Consider the following 13,541-nt stretch of genomic DNA (forward strand, 5'->3'; position numbering starts at 1 on the left):
ATACAAATCCCATTATTGTTTTTTTCTACCATCTTTTCCGAAACAACGTTCCTTCCTGACGGACTACAACTCAGTTCAATTGTAAAAATAAACAAACGTTTGTTTCCGATAACATGACTTCAGAAAATAGGGTAGGTCGTAATTCTATGTTATGTTATGCTATGTTATGTGATGTGATGTGATGTTATGTTATGTTATGTTATTTATTTATTTGCAGAATGTACAGTTTAAATTCTAGATACAGTCTTAAAAGACATGGAATGTGATTTTAAAGAAAAATTTACCTGTAAACTACCGTTTGAATTGTGTTCCTTGGAATAAACACTATCCTTGAGGTAGTTCATCATAATCGTTAAAAGTATTGTAAACTTAGACCGACATATTGAATTAGTAGTATGCCAGATATGAATTTGTCGTCAACTTTTTCTGAGAGCAACGAATCGAACACCCTCAGCAACAACCACCTGTAGCAACAACATATGACATACCATGAGTACAGTATCTGATACGGCGAGCTATGTGTTCACTCATCACATATTACGATTACAGTTTTAAGTCGGTACGGATAACTTATCTCGCCATTTAAAAAATTACTGCCCCCCCCCCCCCCCACCACCACCACCACCACCCCAAAAAATAGGGTTGGTCGGGTTATCGGGAAAAAACACACTGTTTCTGTTTACTAGCAACTGTCGTTCAGTATTTTCTCGTGGGCATTAAACGAGTCGTTAGTATATCACCTTATAACTTTGCTACAAGTACTTGCCTACGGCCATACTACGTAGAAAACACCGGTTCTCGTCCGATCACCGAAGTTAAGCTGCGTCGGGCGTGGTTAGTACTTGGATGGGAGACCGCCTGGGAATACCACGTGCCGTAGGCGTTTTTTATTTTATTTTTTTTTTCATTTCTTTTCATTTTACTCGAGATATGTTTGTATGATTATTTTCTTCATAGATCACATTATTAAAAATAGAAAAAAAAACCAAAAAGTCAAACAATTGCAGAGTGAAATACCTAGAAATTCATTGGTTACTTTTTGTCGTAGATGGCGCTCGTCACTAGAGGCGCAACCCCGAGAAGTTCACGACATTGTCGTAAAACTCGTAACGATCGTATGTGTCAGAGAAGGTTCATTTAACCTGCAATACAAATCCCATTATTGTTTTTTTCTACCATCTTTTCCGAAACAACGTTCCTTCCTGACGGACTACAACTCAGTTTAATTATAAAAATAAACAAACGTTTGTTTCCGATAACATGACTTCAGAAAATAGGGTAGGTCGTAATTCTATGTTATGTTATGTTATGCTATGTTATGTGATGTGATGTTATGTTATGTTATTTATTTATTTGCAGAATGTACAGTTTAAATTCTAGATACAGTCTTAAAAGACATGGAATGTGATTTTAAAGAAAAATTTACCTGTAAACTACCGTTTGAATTGTGTTCCTTGGAATAAATACTATCCTTGAGGTAGTTCATCATAATCGTTAAAAGTATTGTAAACTTAGACCGACATATTGAATTAGTAGTATGCCAGATATGAATTTGTCGTCAACTTTTTCTGAGAGCAACGAATCGAACACCCTCAGCAACAACCACCTGTAGCAACAACATATGACATACCATGAGTACAGTATCTGATACGGCGAGCTATGTGTTCACTCACATATTACGATTACAGTTTTAAGTCGGTACGGATAACTTATCTCGCCATTTAAAAAATTTCTGCCCCCCCCCACCACCACCACCACCACCACCACCACCACCACCCCAAAAAATAGGGTTGGTCGGGTTATCGGGAAAAAACACACTGTTTCTGTTTACTAGCAACTGTCTTTCAGTATTTTCTCGTGGGTATTAAACGAGTCGTTAGTATATCACCTTATAACTTTGCTACAAGTACTTGCCTACGGCCATACTACGTAGAAAACACCGGTTCTCGTCCGATCACCGAAGTTAAGCTGCGTCGGGCGTGGTTAGTACTTGGATGGGAGACCGCCTGGGAATACCACGTGCCGTAGGCGTTTTTTATTTTATTTTTTTTTTCATTTCTTTTCATTTTACTCGAGATATGTTTGTATGATTATTTTCTTCATAGATCACATTATTAAAAATAGAAAAAAACAACAAAAAGTCAAACAATTGCAGAGTGAAATACCTAGAAATTCATTGGTTACTTTTTGTCGTAGATGGCGCTCGTCACTAGAGGCGCAACCCCGAGAAGTTCACGACATTGTCGTAAGACTCGTAACGATCGTATGTGTCAGAGAAGGTTCATTTAACCTGCAATACAAATCCCATTATTGTTTTTTTCTACCATCTTTTCCGAAACAACGTTCCTTCCTGACGGACTACAACTCAGTTTAATTGTAAAAATAAACAAACGTTTGTTTCCGATAACATGACTTCAGAAAATAGGGTAGGTCGTAATTCTATGTTATGTTATGCTATGTTATGTGATGTGATGTGATGTTATGTTATGTTATGTTATTTATTTATTTGCAGAATGTACAGTTTAAATTCTAGATACAGTCTTAAAAGACATGGAATGTGATTTTAAAGAAAAATTTACCTGTAAACTACCGTTTGAATTGTGTTCCTTGGAATAAACACTATCCTTGAGGTAGTTCATCATAATCGTTAAAAGTATTGTAAACTTAGACCGACATATTGAATTAGTAGTATGCCAGATATGAATTTGTCGTCAACTTTTTCTGAGAGCAACGAATCGAACACCCTCAGCAACAACCACCTGTAGCAACAACATATGACATACCATGAGTACAGTATCTGATACGGCGAGCTATGTGTTCACTCATCACATATTACGATTACAGTTTTAAGTCGGTACGGATAACTTATCTCGCCATTTAAAAAATTACTGCCCCCCCCCCCCACCACCACCACCACCCCAAAAAATAGGGTTGGTCGGGTTATCGGGAAAAAACACACTGTTTCTGTTTATTACTAGCAACTGTCTTTCAGTATTTTCTCGTGGGCATTAAACGAGTCGTTAGTATATCACCTTATAACTTTGCTACAAGTACTTGCCTACGGCCATACTACGTAGAAAACACCGGTTCTCGTCCGATCACCGAAGTTAAGCTGCGTCGGGCGTGGTTAGTACTTGGATGGGAGACCGCCTGGGAATACCACGTGCCGTAGGCGTTTTTTATTTTATTTTTTTTTTCATTTCTTTTCATTTTACTCGAGATATGTTTGTATGATTATTTTCTTCATAGATCACATTATTAAAAATAGAAAAAAAAAAAAAAAAGTCAAACAATTGCAGAGTGAAATACCTAGAAATTCATTGGTTACTTTTTGTCGTAGATGGCGCTCGTCACTAGAGGCGCAACCCCGAGAAGTTCACGACATTGTCGTAAAACTCGTAACGATCGTATGTGTCAGAGAAGGTTCATTGAACCTGCAATACAAATCCCATTATTGTTTTTTTCTACCATCTTTTCCGAAACAACGTTCCTTCCTGACGGACTACAACTCAGTTTAATTGTAAAAATAAACAAACGTTTGTTTCCGATAACATGACTTCAGAAAATAGGGTAGGTCGTAATTCTATGTTATGTTATGTTATGCTATGTTATGTGATGTGATGTTATGTTATGTTATTTATTTATTTGCAGAATGTACAGTTTAAATTCTAGATACAGTCTTAAAAGACATGGAATGTGATTTTAAAGAAAAATTTACCTGTAAACTACCGTTTGAATTGTGTTCCTTGGAATAAACACTATCCTTGAGGTAGTTCATCATAATCGTTAAAAGTATTGTAAACTTAGACCGACATATTGAATTAGTAGTATGCCAGATATGAATTTGTCGTCAACTTTTTCTGAGAGCAACGAATCGAACACCCTCAGCAACAACCACCTGTAGCAACAACATATGACATACCATGAGTACAGTATCTGATACGGCGAGCTATGTGTTCACTCATCACATATTACGATTACAGTTTTAAGTCGGTACGGATAACTTATCTCGCCATTTAAAAAATTACTGCCCCCCCCCCCCCCCCACCACCACCACCACCCCAAAAAATAGGGTTGGTCGGGTTATCGGGAAAAAACACACTGTTTCTGTTTACTAGCAACTGTCTTTCAGTATTTTCTCGTGGGCATTAAACGAGTCGTTAGTATATCACCTTATAACTTTGCTACAAGTACTTGCCTACGGCCATACTACGTAGAAAACACCGGTTCTCGTCCGATCACCGAAGTTAAGCTGCGTCGGGCGTGGTTAGTACTTGGATGGGAGACCGCCTGGGAATACCACGTGCCGTAGGCGTTTTTTATTTTATTTTTTTTTTCATTTCTTTTCATTTTACTCGAGATATGTTTGTATGATTATTTTTTTCATAGATCACATTATTAAAAATAGAAAAAAAAAAAAAGTCAAACAATTGCAGAGTGAAATACCTAGAAATTCATTGGTTACTTTTTGTCGTAGATGGCGCTCGTCACTAGAGGCGCAACCCCGAGAAGTTCACGACATTGTCGTAAGACTCGTAACGATCGTATGTGTCAGAGAAGGTTCATTTAACCTGCAATACAAATCCCATTATTGTTTTTTTCTACCATCTTTTCCGAAACAACGTTCCTTCCTGACGGACTACAACTCAGTTCAATTGTAAAAATAAACAAACGTTTGTTTCCGATAACATGACTTCAGAAAATAGGGTAGGTCGTAATTCTATGTTATGTTATGCTATGTTATGTGATGTGATGTGATGTTATGTTATGTTATGTTATTTATTTATTTGCAGAATGTACAGTTTAAATTCTAGATACAGTCTTAAAAGACATGGAATGTGATTTTAAAGAAAAATTTACCTGTAAACTACCGTTTGAATTGTGTTCCTTGGAATAAACACTATCCTTGAGGTAGTTCATCATAATCGTTAAAAGTATTGTAAACTTAGACCGACATATTGAATTAGTAGTATGCCAGATATGAATTTGTCGTCAACTTTTTCTGAGAGCAACGAATCGAACACCCTCAGCAACAACCACCTGTAGCAACAACATATGACATACCATGAGTACAGTATCTGATACGGCGAGCTATGTGTTCACTCATCACATATTACGATTACAGTTTTAAGTCGGTACGGATAACTTATCTCGCCATTTAAAAAATTACTGCCCCCCCCCCCCCACCACCACCACCACCACCCCAAAAAATAGGGTTGGTCGGGTTATCGGGAAAAAACACACTGTTTCTGTTTACTAGCAACTGTCTTTCAGTATTTTCTCGTGGGCATTAAACGAGTCGTTAGTATATCACCTTATAACTTTGCTACAAGTACTTGCCTACGGCCATACTACGTAGAAAACACCGGTTCTCGTCCGATCACCGAAGTTAAGCTGCGTCGGGCGTGGTTAGTACTTGGATGGGAGACCGCCTGGGAATACCACGTGCCGTAGGCGTTTTTTATTTTATTTTTTTTTTCATTTCTTTTCATTTTACTCGAGATATGTTTGTATGATTATTTTCTTCATAGATCACATTATTAAAAATAGAAAAAAAAACCAAAAAGTCAAACAATTGCAGAGTGAAATACCTAGAAATTCATTGGTTACTTTTTGTCGTAGATGGCGCTCGTCACTAGAGGCGCAACCCCGAGAAGTTCACGACATTGTCGTAAAACTCGTAACGATCGTATGTGTCAGAGAAGGTTCATTTAACCTGCAATACAAATCCCATTATTGTTTTTTTCTACCATCTTTTCCGAAACAACGTTCCTTCCTGACGGACTACAACTCAGTTTAATTATAAAAATAAACAAACGTTTGTTTCCGATAACATGACTTCAGAAAATAGGGTAGGTCGTAATTCTATGTTATGTTATGTTATGCTATGTTATGTGATGTGATGTTATGTTATGTTATTTATTTATTTGCAGAATGTACAGTTTAAATTCTAGATACAGTCTTAAAAGACATGGAATGTGATTTTAAAGAAAAATTTACCTGTAAACTACCGTTTGAATTGTGTTCCTTGGAATAAATACTATCCTTGAGGTAGTTCATCATAATCGTTAAAAGTATTGTAAACTTAGACCGACATATTGAATTAGTAGTATGCCAGATATGAATTTGTCGTCAACTTTTTCTGAGAGCAACGAATCGAACACCCTCAGCAACAACCACCTGTAGCAACAACATATGACATACCATGAGTACAGTATCTGATACGGCGAGCTATGTGTTCACTCATCACATATTACGATTACAGTTTTAAGTCGGTACGGATAACTTATCTCGCCATTTAAAAAATTACTGCCCCCCCCCCCCACCACCACCACCACCCCAAAAAATAGGGTTGGTCGGGTTATCGGGAAAAAACACACTGTTTCTGTTTACTAGCAACTGTCTTTCAGTATTTTCTCGTGGGCATTAAACGAGTCGTTAGTATATCACCTTATAACTTTGCTACAAGTACTTGCCTACGGCCATACTACGTAGAAAACACCGGTTCTCGTCCGATCACCGAAGTTAAGCTGCGTCGGGCGTGGTTAGTACTTGGATGGGAGACCGCCTGGGAATACCACGTGCCGTAGGCGTTTTTTATTTTATTTTTTTTTTCATTTCTTTTCATTTTACTCGAGATATGTTTGTATGATTATTTTCTTCATAGATCACATTATTAAAAATAGAAAAAAAAAAAAAAAAGTCAAACAATTGCAGAGTGAAATACCTAGAAATTCATTGGTTACTTTTTGTCGTAGATGGCGCTCGTCACTAGAGGCGCAACCCCGAGAAGTTCACGACATTGTCGTAAAACTCGTAACGATCGTATGTGTCAGAGAAGGTTCATTTAACCTGCAATACAAATCCCATTATTGTTTTTTTCTACCATCTTTTCCGAAACAACGTTCCTTCCTGACGGACTACAACTCAGTTTAATTATAAAAATAAACAAACGTTTGTTTCCGATAACATGACTTCAGAAAATAGGGTAGGTCGTAATTCTATGTTATGTTATGTTATGCTATGTTATGTGATGTGATGTTATGTTATGTTATTTATTTATTTGCAGAATGTACAGTTTAAATTCTAGATACAGTCTTAAAAGACATGGAATGTGATTTTAAAGAAAAATTTACCTGTAAACTACCGTTTGAATTGTGTTCCTTGGAATAAATACTATCCTTGAGGTAGTTCATCATAATCGTTAAAAGTATTGTAAACTTAGACCGACATATTGAATTAGTAGTATGCCAGATATGAATTTGTCGTCAACTTTTTCTGAGAGCAACGAATCGAACACCCTCAGCAACAACCACCTGTAGCAACAACATATGACATACCATGAGTACAGTATCTGATACGGCGAGCTATGTGTTCACTCATCACATATTACGATTACAGTTTTAAGTCGGTACGGATAACTTATCTCGCCATTTAAAAAATTACTGCCCCCCCCCCCCCCACCACCACCACCACCCCAAAAAATAGGGTTGGTCGGGTTATCGGGAAAAAACACACTGTTTCTGTTTACTAGCAACTGTCTTTCAGTATTTTCTCGTGGGCATTAAACGAGTCGTTAGTATATCACCTTATAACTTTGCTACAAGTACTTGCCTACGGCCATACTACGTAGAAAACACCGGTTCTCGTCCGATCACCGAAGTTAAGCTGCGTCGGGCGTGGTTAGTACTTGGATGGGAGACCGCCTGGGAATACCACGTGCCGTAGGCGTTTTTTATTTTATTTTTTTTTTCATTTCTTTTCATTTTACTCGAGATATGTTTGTATGATTATTTTTTTCATAGATCACATTATTAAAAATAGAAAAAAAAAAAAAAAGTCAAACAATTGCAGAGTGAAATACCTAGAAATTCATTGGTTACTTTTTGTCGTAGATGGCGCTCGTCACTAGAGGCGCAACCCCGAGAAGTTCACGACATTGTCGTAAAACTCGTAACGATCGTATGTGTCAGAGAAGGTTCATTTAACCTGCAATACAAATCCCATTATTGTTTTTTTCTACCATCTTTTCCGAAACAACGTTCCTTCCTGACGGACTACAACTCAGTTTAATTATAAAAATAAACAAACGTTTGTTTCCGATAACATGACTTCAGAAAATAGGGTAGGTCGTAATTCTATGTTATGTTATGTTATGCTATGTTATGTGATGTGATGTTATGTTATGTTATTTATTTATTTGCAGAATGTACAGTTTAAATTCTAGATACAGTCTTAAAAGACATGGAATGTGATTTTAAAGAAAAATTTACCTGTAAACTACCGTTTGAATTGTGTTCCTTGGAATAAATACTATCCTTGAGGTAGTTCATCATAATCGTTAAAAGTATTGTAAACTTAGACCGACATATTGAATTAGTAGTATGCCAGATATGAATTTGTCGTCAACTTTTTCTGAGAGCAACGAATCGAACACCCTCAGCAACAACCACCTGTAGCAACAACATATGACATACCATGAGTACAGTATCTGATACGGCGAGCTATGTGTTCACTCATCACATATTACGATTACAGTTTTAAGTCGGTACGGATAACTTATCTCGCCATTTAAAAAATTACTGCCCCCCCCCCCCACCACCACCACCACCCCAAAAAATAGGGTTGGTCGGGTTATCGGGAAAAAACACACTGTTTCTGTTTACTAGCAACTGTCTTTCAGTATTTTCTCGTGGGCATTAAACGAGTCGTTAGTATATCACCTTATAACTTTGCTACAAGTACTTGCCTACGGCCATACTACGTAGAAAACACCGGTTCTCGTCCGATCACCGAAGTTAAGCTGCGTCGGGCGTGGTTAGTACTTGGATGGGAGACCGCCTGGGAATACCACGTGCCGTAGGCGTTTTTTATTTTATTTTTTTTTTCATTTCTTTTCATTTTACTCGAGATATGTTTGTATGATTATTTTTTTCATAGATCACATTATTAAAAATAGAAAAAAAAAAAAAGTCAAACAATTGCAGAGTGAAATACCTAGAAATTCATTGGTTACTTTTTGTCGTAGATGGCGCTCGTCACTAGAGGCGCAACCCCGAGAAGTTCACGACATTGTCGTAAGACTCGTAACGATCGTATGTGTCAGAGAAGGTTCATTTAACCTGCAATACAAATCCCATTATTGTTTTTTTCTACCATCTTTTCCGAAACAACGTTCCTTCCTGACGGACTACAACTCAGTTCAATTGTAAAAATAAACAAACGTTTGTTTCCGATAACATGACTTCAGAAAATAGGGTAGGTCGTAATTCTATGTTATGTTATGCTATGTTATGTGATGTGATGTGATGTTATGTTATGTTATGTTATTTATTTATTTGCAGAATGTACAGTTTAAATTCTAGATACAGTCTTAAAAGACATGGAATGTGATTTTAAAGAAAAATTTACCTGTAAACTACCGTTTGAATTGTGTTCCTTGGAATAAACACTATCCTTGAGGTAGTTCATCATAATCGTTAAAAGTATTGTAAACTTAGACCGACATATTGAATTAGTAGTATGCCAGATATGAATTTGTCGTCAACTTTTTCTGAGAGCAACGAATCGAACACCCTCAGCAACAACCACCTGTAGCAACAACATATGACATACCATGAGTACAGTATCTGATACGGCGAGCTATGTGTTCACTCATCACATATTACGATTACAGTTTTAAGTCGGTACGGATAACTTATCTCGCCATTTAAAAAATTATTGCCCCCCCCCCCCCCCCCCACACCACCACCACCACCACCCCAAAAAATAGGGTTGGTCGGGTTATCGGGAAAAAACACACTGTTTCTGTTTACTAGCAACTGTCTTTCAGTATTTTCTCGTGGGCATTAAACGAGTCGTTAGTATATCACCTTATAACTTTGCTACAAGTACTTGCCTACGGCCATACTACGTAGAAAACACCGGTTCTCGTCCGATCACCGAAGTTAAGCTGCGTCGGGCGTGGTTAGTACTTGGATGGGAGACCGCCTGGGAATACCACGTGCCGTAGGCGTTTTTTATTTTATTTTTTTTTTCATTTCTTTTCATTTTACTCGAGATATGTTTGTATGATTATTTTCTTCATAGATCACATTATTAAAAATAGAAAAAAAACACAAAAAGTCAAACAATTGCAGAGTGAAATACCTAGAAATTCATTGGTTACTTTTTGTCGTAGATGGCGCTCGTCACTAGAGGCGCAACCCCGAGAAGTTCACGACATTGTCGTAAAACTCGTAACGATCGTATGTGTCAGAGAAGGTTCATTTAACCTGCAATACAAATCCCATTATTGTTTTTTTCTACCATCTTTTCCGAAACAACGTTCCTTCCTGACGGACTACAACTCAGTTTAATTATAAAAATAAACAAACGTTTGTTTCCGATAACATGACTTCAGAAAATAGGGTAGGTCGTAATTCTATGTTATGTTATGTTATGCTATGTTATGTGATGTGATGTTATGTTATGTTATTTATTTATTTGCAGAATGTACAGTTTAAATTCTAGATACAGTCTTAAAAGACATGGAATGTGATTTTAAAGAAAAATTTACCTGTAAACTACCGTTTGAATTGTGTTCCTTGGAATAAATACTATCCTTGAGGTAGTTCATCATAATCGTTAAAAGTATTGTAAACTTAGACCGACATATTGAATTAGTAGTATGCCAGATATGAATTTGTCGTCAACTTTTTCTGAGAGCAACGAATCGAACACCCTCAGCAACAACCACCTGTAGCAACAACATATGACATACCATGAGTACAGTATCTGATACGGCGAGCTATGTGTTCACTCATCACATATTACGATTACAGTTTTAAGTCGGTACGGATAACTTATCTCGCCATTTAAAAAATTACTGCCCCCCCCCCCCCACCACCACCACCACCCCAAAAAATAGGGTTGGTCGGGTTATCGGGAAAAAACACACTGTTTCTGTTTACTAGCAACTGTCTTTCAGTATTTTCTCGTGGGCATTAAACGAGTCGTTAGTATATCACCTTATAACTTTGCTACAAGTACTTGCCTACGGCCATACTACGTAGAAAACACCGGTTCTCGTCCGATCACCGAAGTTAAGCTGCGTCGGGCGTGGTTAGTACTTGGATGGGAGACCGCCTGGGAATACCACGTGCCGTAGGCGTTTTTTATTTTATTTTTTTTTTCATTTCTTTTCATTTTACTCGAGATATGTTTGTATGATTATTTTCTTCATAGATCACATTATTAAAAATAGAAAAAAAAAAAAAAAGTCAAACAATTGCAGAGTGAAATACCTAGAAATTCATTGGTTACTTTTTGTCGTAGATGGCGCTCGTCACTAGAGGCGCAACCCCGAGAAGTTCACGACATTGTCGTAAAACTCGTAACGATCGTATGTGTCAGAGAAGGTTCATTTAACCTGCAATACAAATCCCATTATTGTTTTTTTCTACCATCTTTTCCGAAACAACGTTCCTTCCTGACGGACTACAACTCAGTTTAATTATAAAAATAAACAAACGTTTGTTTCCGATAACATGACTTCAGAAAATAGGGTAGGTCGTAATTCTATGTTATGTTATGTTATGCTATGTTATGTGATGTGATGTTATGTTATGTTATTTATTTATTTGCAGAATGTACAGTTTAAATTCTAGATACAGTCTTAAAAGACATGGAATGTGATTTTAAAGAAAAATTTACCTGTAAACTACCGTTTGAATTGTGTTCCTTGGAATAAATACTATCCTTGAGGTAGTTCATCATAATCGTTAAAAGTATTGTAAACTTAGACCGACATATTGAATTAGTAGTATGCCAGATATGAATTTGTCGTCAACTTTTTCTGAGAGCAACGAATCGAACACCCTCAGCAACAACCACCTGTAGCAACAACATATGACATACCATGAGTACAGTATCTGATACGGCGAGCTATGTGTTCACTCACATATTACGATTACAGTTTTAAGTCGGTACGGATAACTTATCTCGCCATTTAAAAAATTACTGCCCCCCCCCCACCACCACCACCACCACCACCACCCCAAAAAATAGGGTTGGTCGGGTTATCGGGAAAAAACACACTGTTTCTGTTTACTAGCAACTGTCTTTCAGTATTTTCTCGTGGGCATTAAACGAGTCGTTAGTATATCACCTTATAACTTTGCTACAAGTACTTGCCTACGGCCATACTACGTAGAAAACACCGGTTCTCGTCCGATCACCGAAGTTAAGCTGCGTCGGGCGTGGTTAGTACTTGGATGGGAGACCGCCTGGGAATACCACGTGCCGTAGGCGTTTTTTATTTTATTTTTTTTTTCATTTCTTTTCATTTTACTCGAGATATGTTTGTATGATTATTTTCTTCATAGATCACATTATTAAAAATAGAAAAAAACAACAAAAAGTCAAACAATTGCAGAGTGAAATACCTAGAAATTCATTGGTTACTTTTTGTCGTAGATGGCGCTCGTCACTAGAGGCGCAACCCCGAGAAGTTCACGACATTGTCGTAAGACTCGTAACGATCGTATGTGTCAGAGAAGGTTCATTTAACCTGCAATACAAATCCCATTATTGTTTTTTTCTACCATCTTTTCCGAAACAACGTTCCTTCCTGACGGACTACAACTCAGTTTAATTGTAAAAATAAACAAACGTTTGTTTCCGATAACATGACTTCAGAAAATAGGGTAGGTCGTAATTCTATGTTATGTTATGTTATGCTATGTTATGTGATGTGATGTTATGTTATGTTATTTATTTATTTGCAGAATGTACAGTTTAAATTCTAGACACAGTCTTAAAAGACATGGAATGTGATTTTAAAGAAAAATTTACCTGTAAACTACCGTTTGAATTGTGTTCCTTGGAATAAACACTATCCTTGAGGTAGTTCATCATAATCGTTAAAAGTATTGTAAACTTAGACCGACATATTGAATTAGTAGTATGCCAGATATGAATTTGTCGTCAACTTTTTCTGAGAGCAACGAATCGAACACCCTCAGCAACAACCACCTGTAGCAACAACATATGACATACCATGAGTACAGTATCTGATACGGCGAGCTATGTGTTCACTCACATATTACGATTACAGTTTTAAGTCGGTACGGATAACTTATCTCGCCATTTAAAAAATTACTGCCCCCCCCCACCACTACCACCACCACCCCAAAAAATAGGGTTGGTCGGGTTATCGGGAAAAAACACACTGTTTCTGTTTACTAGCAACTGTCTTTCAGTATTTTCTCGTGGGCATTAAACGAGTCGTTAGTATATCACCTTATAACTTTGCTACAAGTACTTGCCTACGGCCATACTACGTAGAAAACACCGGTTCTCGTCCGATCACCGAAGTTAAGCTGCGTCGGGCGTGGTTAGTACTTGGATGGGAGACCGCCTGGGAATACCACGTGCCGTAGGCGTTTTTTATTTTATTTTTTTTTTTCATTTCTTTTCATTTTACTCGAGATATGTTTGTATGATTATTTTTTTCATAGATCACATTATTAAAAATAGAAAAAAACAACAAAAAGTCAAAC

At 37.2% G+C, this 13,541-nt stretch overlaps 12 non-coding genes across 12 annotated transcripts; all 12 read left to right on the top strand.

Moving 5' to 3' along the window:
- The first annotated feature begins 764 nt into the window (after positions 1-764).
- On the top strand, positions 765-883 carry LOC144441780 (5S ribosomal RNA). Its single transcript, XR_013481495.1, has one exon. It is a non-coding gene; the product is annotated as a 5S ribosomal RNA (ribosomal RNA).
- Positions 884-1,912: 1,029 nt separating this feature from the next.
- LOC144441781 (5S ribosomal RNA) lies at positions 1,913-2,031 on the top strand. Its single transcript, XR_013481496.1, has one exon. It is a non-coding gene; the product is annotated as a 5S ribosomal RNA (ribosomal RNA).
- A 1,025-nt stretch (positions 2,032-3,056) lies between these two features.
- LOC144441782 (5S ribosomal RNA) lies at positions 3,057-3,175 on the top strand. Its single transcript, XR_013481497.1, has one exon. It is a non-coding gene; the product is annotated as a 5S ribosomal RNA (ribosomal RNA).
- Positions 3,176-4,196: 1,021 nt separating this feature from the next.
- On the top strand, positions 4,197-4,315 carry LOC144441783 (5S ribosomal RNA). Its single transcript, XR_013481498.1, has one exon. It is a non-coding gene; the product is annotated as a 5S ribosomal RNA (ribosomal RNA).
- Positions 4,316-5,338: 1,023 nt separating this feature from the next.
- On the top strand, positions 5,339-5,457 carry LOC144441785 (5S ribosomal RNA). The gene has a single exon (XR_013481499.1). It is a non-coding gene; the product is annotated as a 5S ribosomal RNA (ribosomal RNA).
- A 1,017-nt stretch (positions 5,458-6,474) lies between these two features.
- Positions 6,475-6,593, top strand: LOC144441787 (5S ribosomal RNA). Its single transcript, XR_013481501.1, has one exon. It is a non-coding gene; the product is annotated as a 5S ribosomal RNA (ribosomal RNA).
- Positions 6,594-7,612: 1,019 nt separating this feature from the next.
- LOC144441788 (5S ribosomal RNA) lies at positions 7,613-7,731 on the top strand. Its single transcript, XR_013481502.1, has one exon. It is a non-coding gene; the product is annotated as a 5S ribosomal RNA (ribosomal RNA).
- A 1,016-nt stretch (positions 7,732-8,747) lies between these two features.
- On the top strand, positions 8,748-8,866 carry LOC144441789 (5S ribosomal RNA). Its single transcript, XR_013481503.1, has one exon. It is a non-coding gene; the product is annotated as a 5S ribosomal RNA (ribosomal RNA).
- Positions 8,867-9,896: 1,030 nt separating this feature from the next.
- LOC144441790 (5S ribosomal RNA) lies at positions 9,897-10,015 on the top strand. The gene has a single exon (XR_013481504.1). It is a non-coding gene; the product is annotated as a 5S ribosomal RNA (ribosomal RNA).
- A 1,018-nt stretch (positions 10,016-11,033) lies between these two features.
- On the top strand, positions 11,034-11,152 carry LOC144441791 (5S ribosomal RNA). The gene has a single exon (XR_013481505.1). It is a non-coding gene; the product is annotated as a 5S ribosomal RNA (ribosomal RNA).
- Positions 11,153-12,172: 1,020 nt separating this feature from the next.
- On the top strand, positions 12,173-12,291 carry LOC144441792 (5S ribosomal RNA). The gene has a single exon (XR_013481506.1). It is a non-coding gene; the product is annotated as a 5S ribosomal RNA (ribosomal RNA).
- Positions 12,292-13,305: 1,014 nt separating this feature from the next.
- Positions 13,306-13,424, top strand: LOC144441793 (5S ribosomal RNA). Its single transcript, XR_013481507.1, has one exon. It is a non-coding gene; the product is annotated as a 5S ribosomal RNA (ribosomal RNA).
- The last annotated feature ends 117 nt before the right edge of the window (positions 13,425-13,541 follow it).

This window comes from Glandiceps talaboti, chromosome 10, assembly GCF_964340395.1.
Source record: "Glandiceps talaboti chromosome 10, keGlaTala1.1, whole genome shotgun sequence".
Lineage (NCBI taxonomy): Eukaryota > Metazoa > Hemichordata > Enteropneusta > Spengelidae > Glandiceps > Glandiceps talaboti.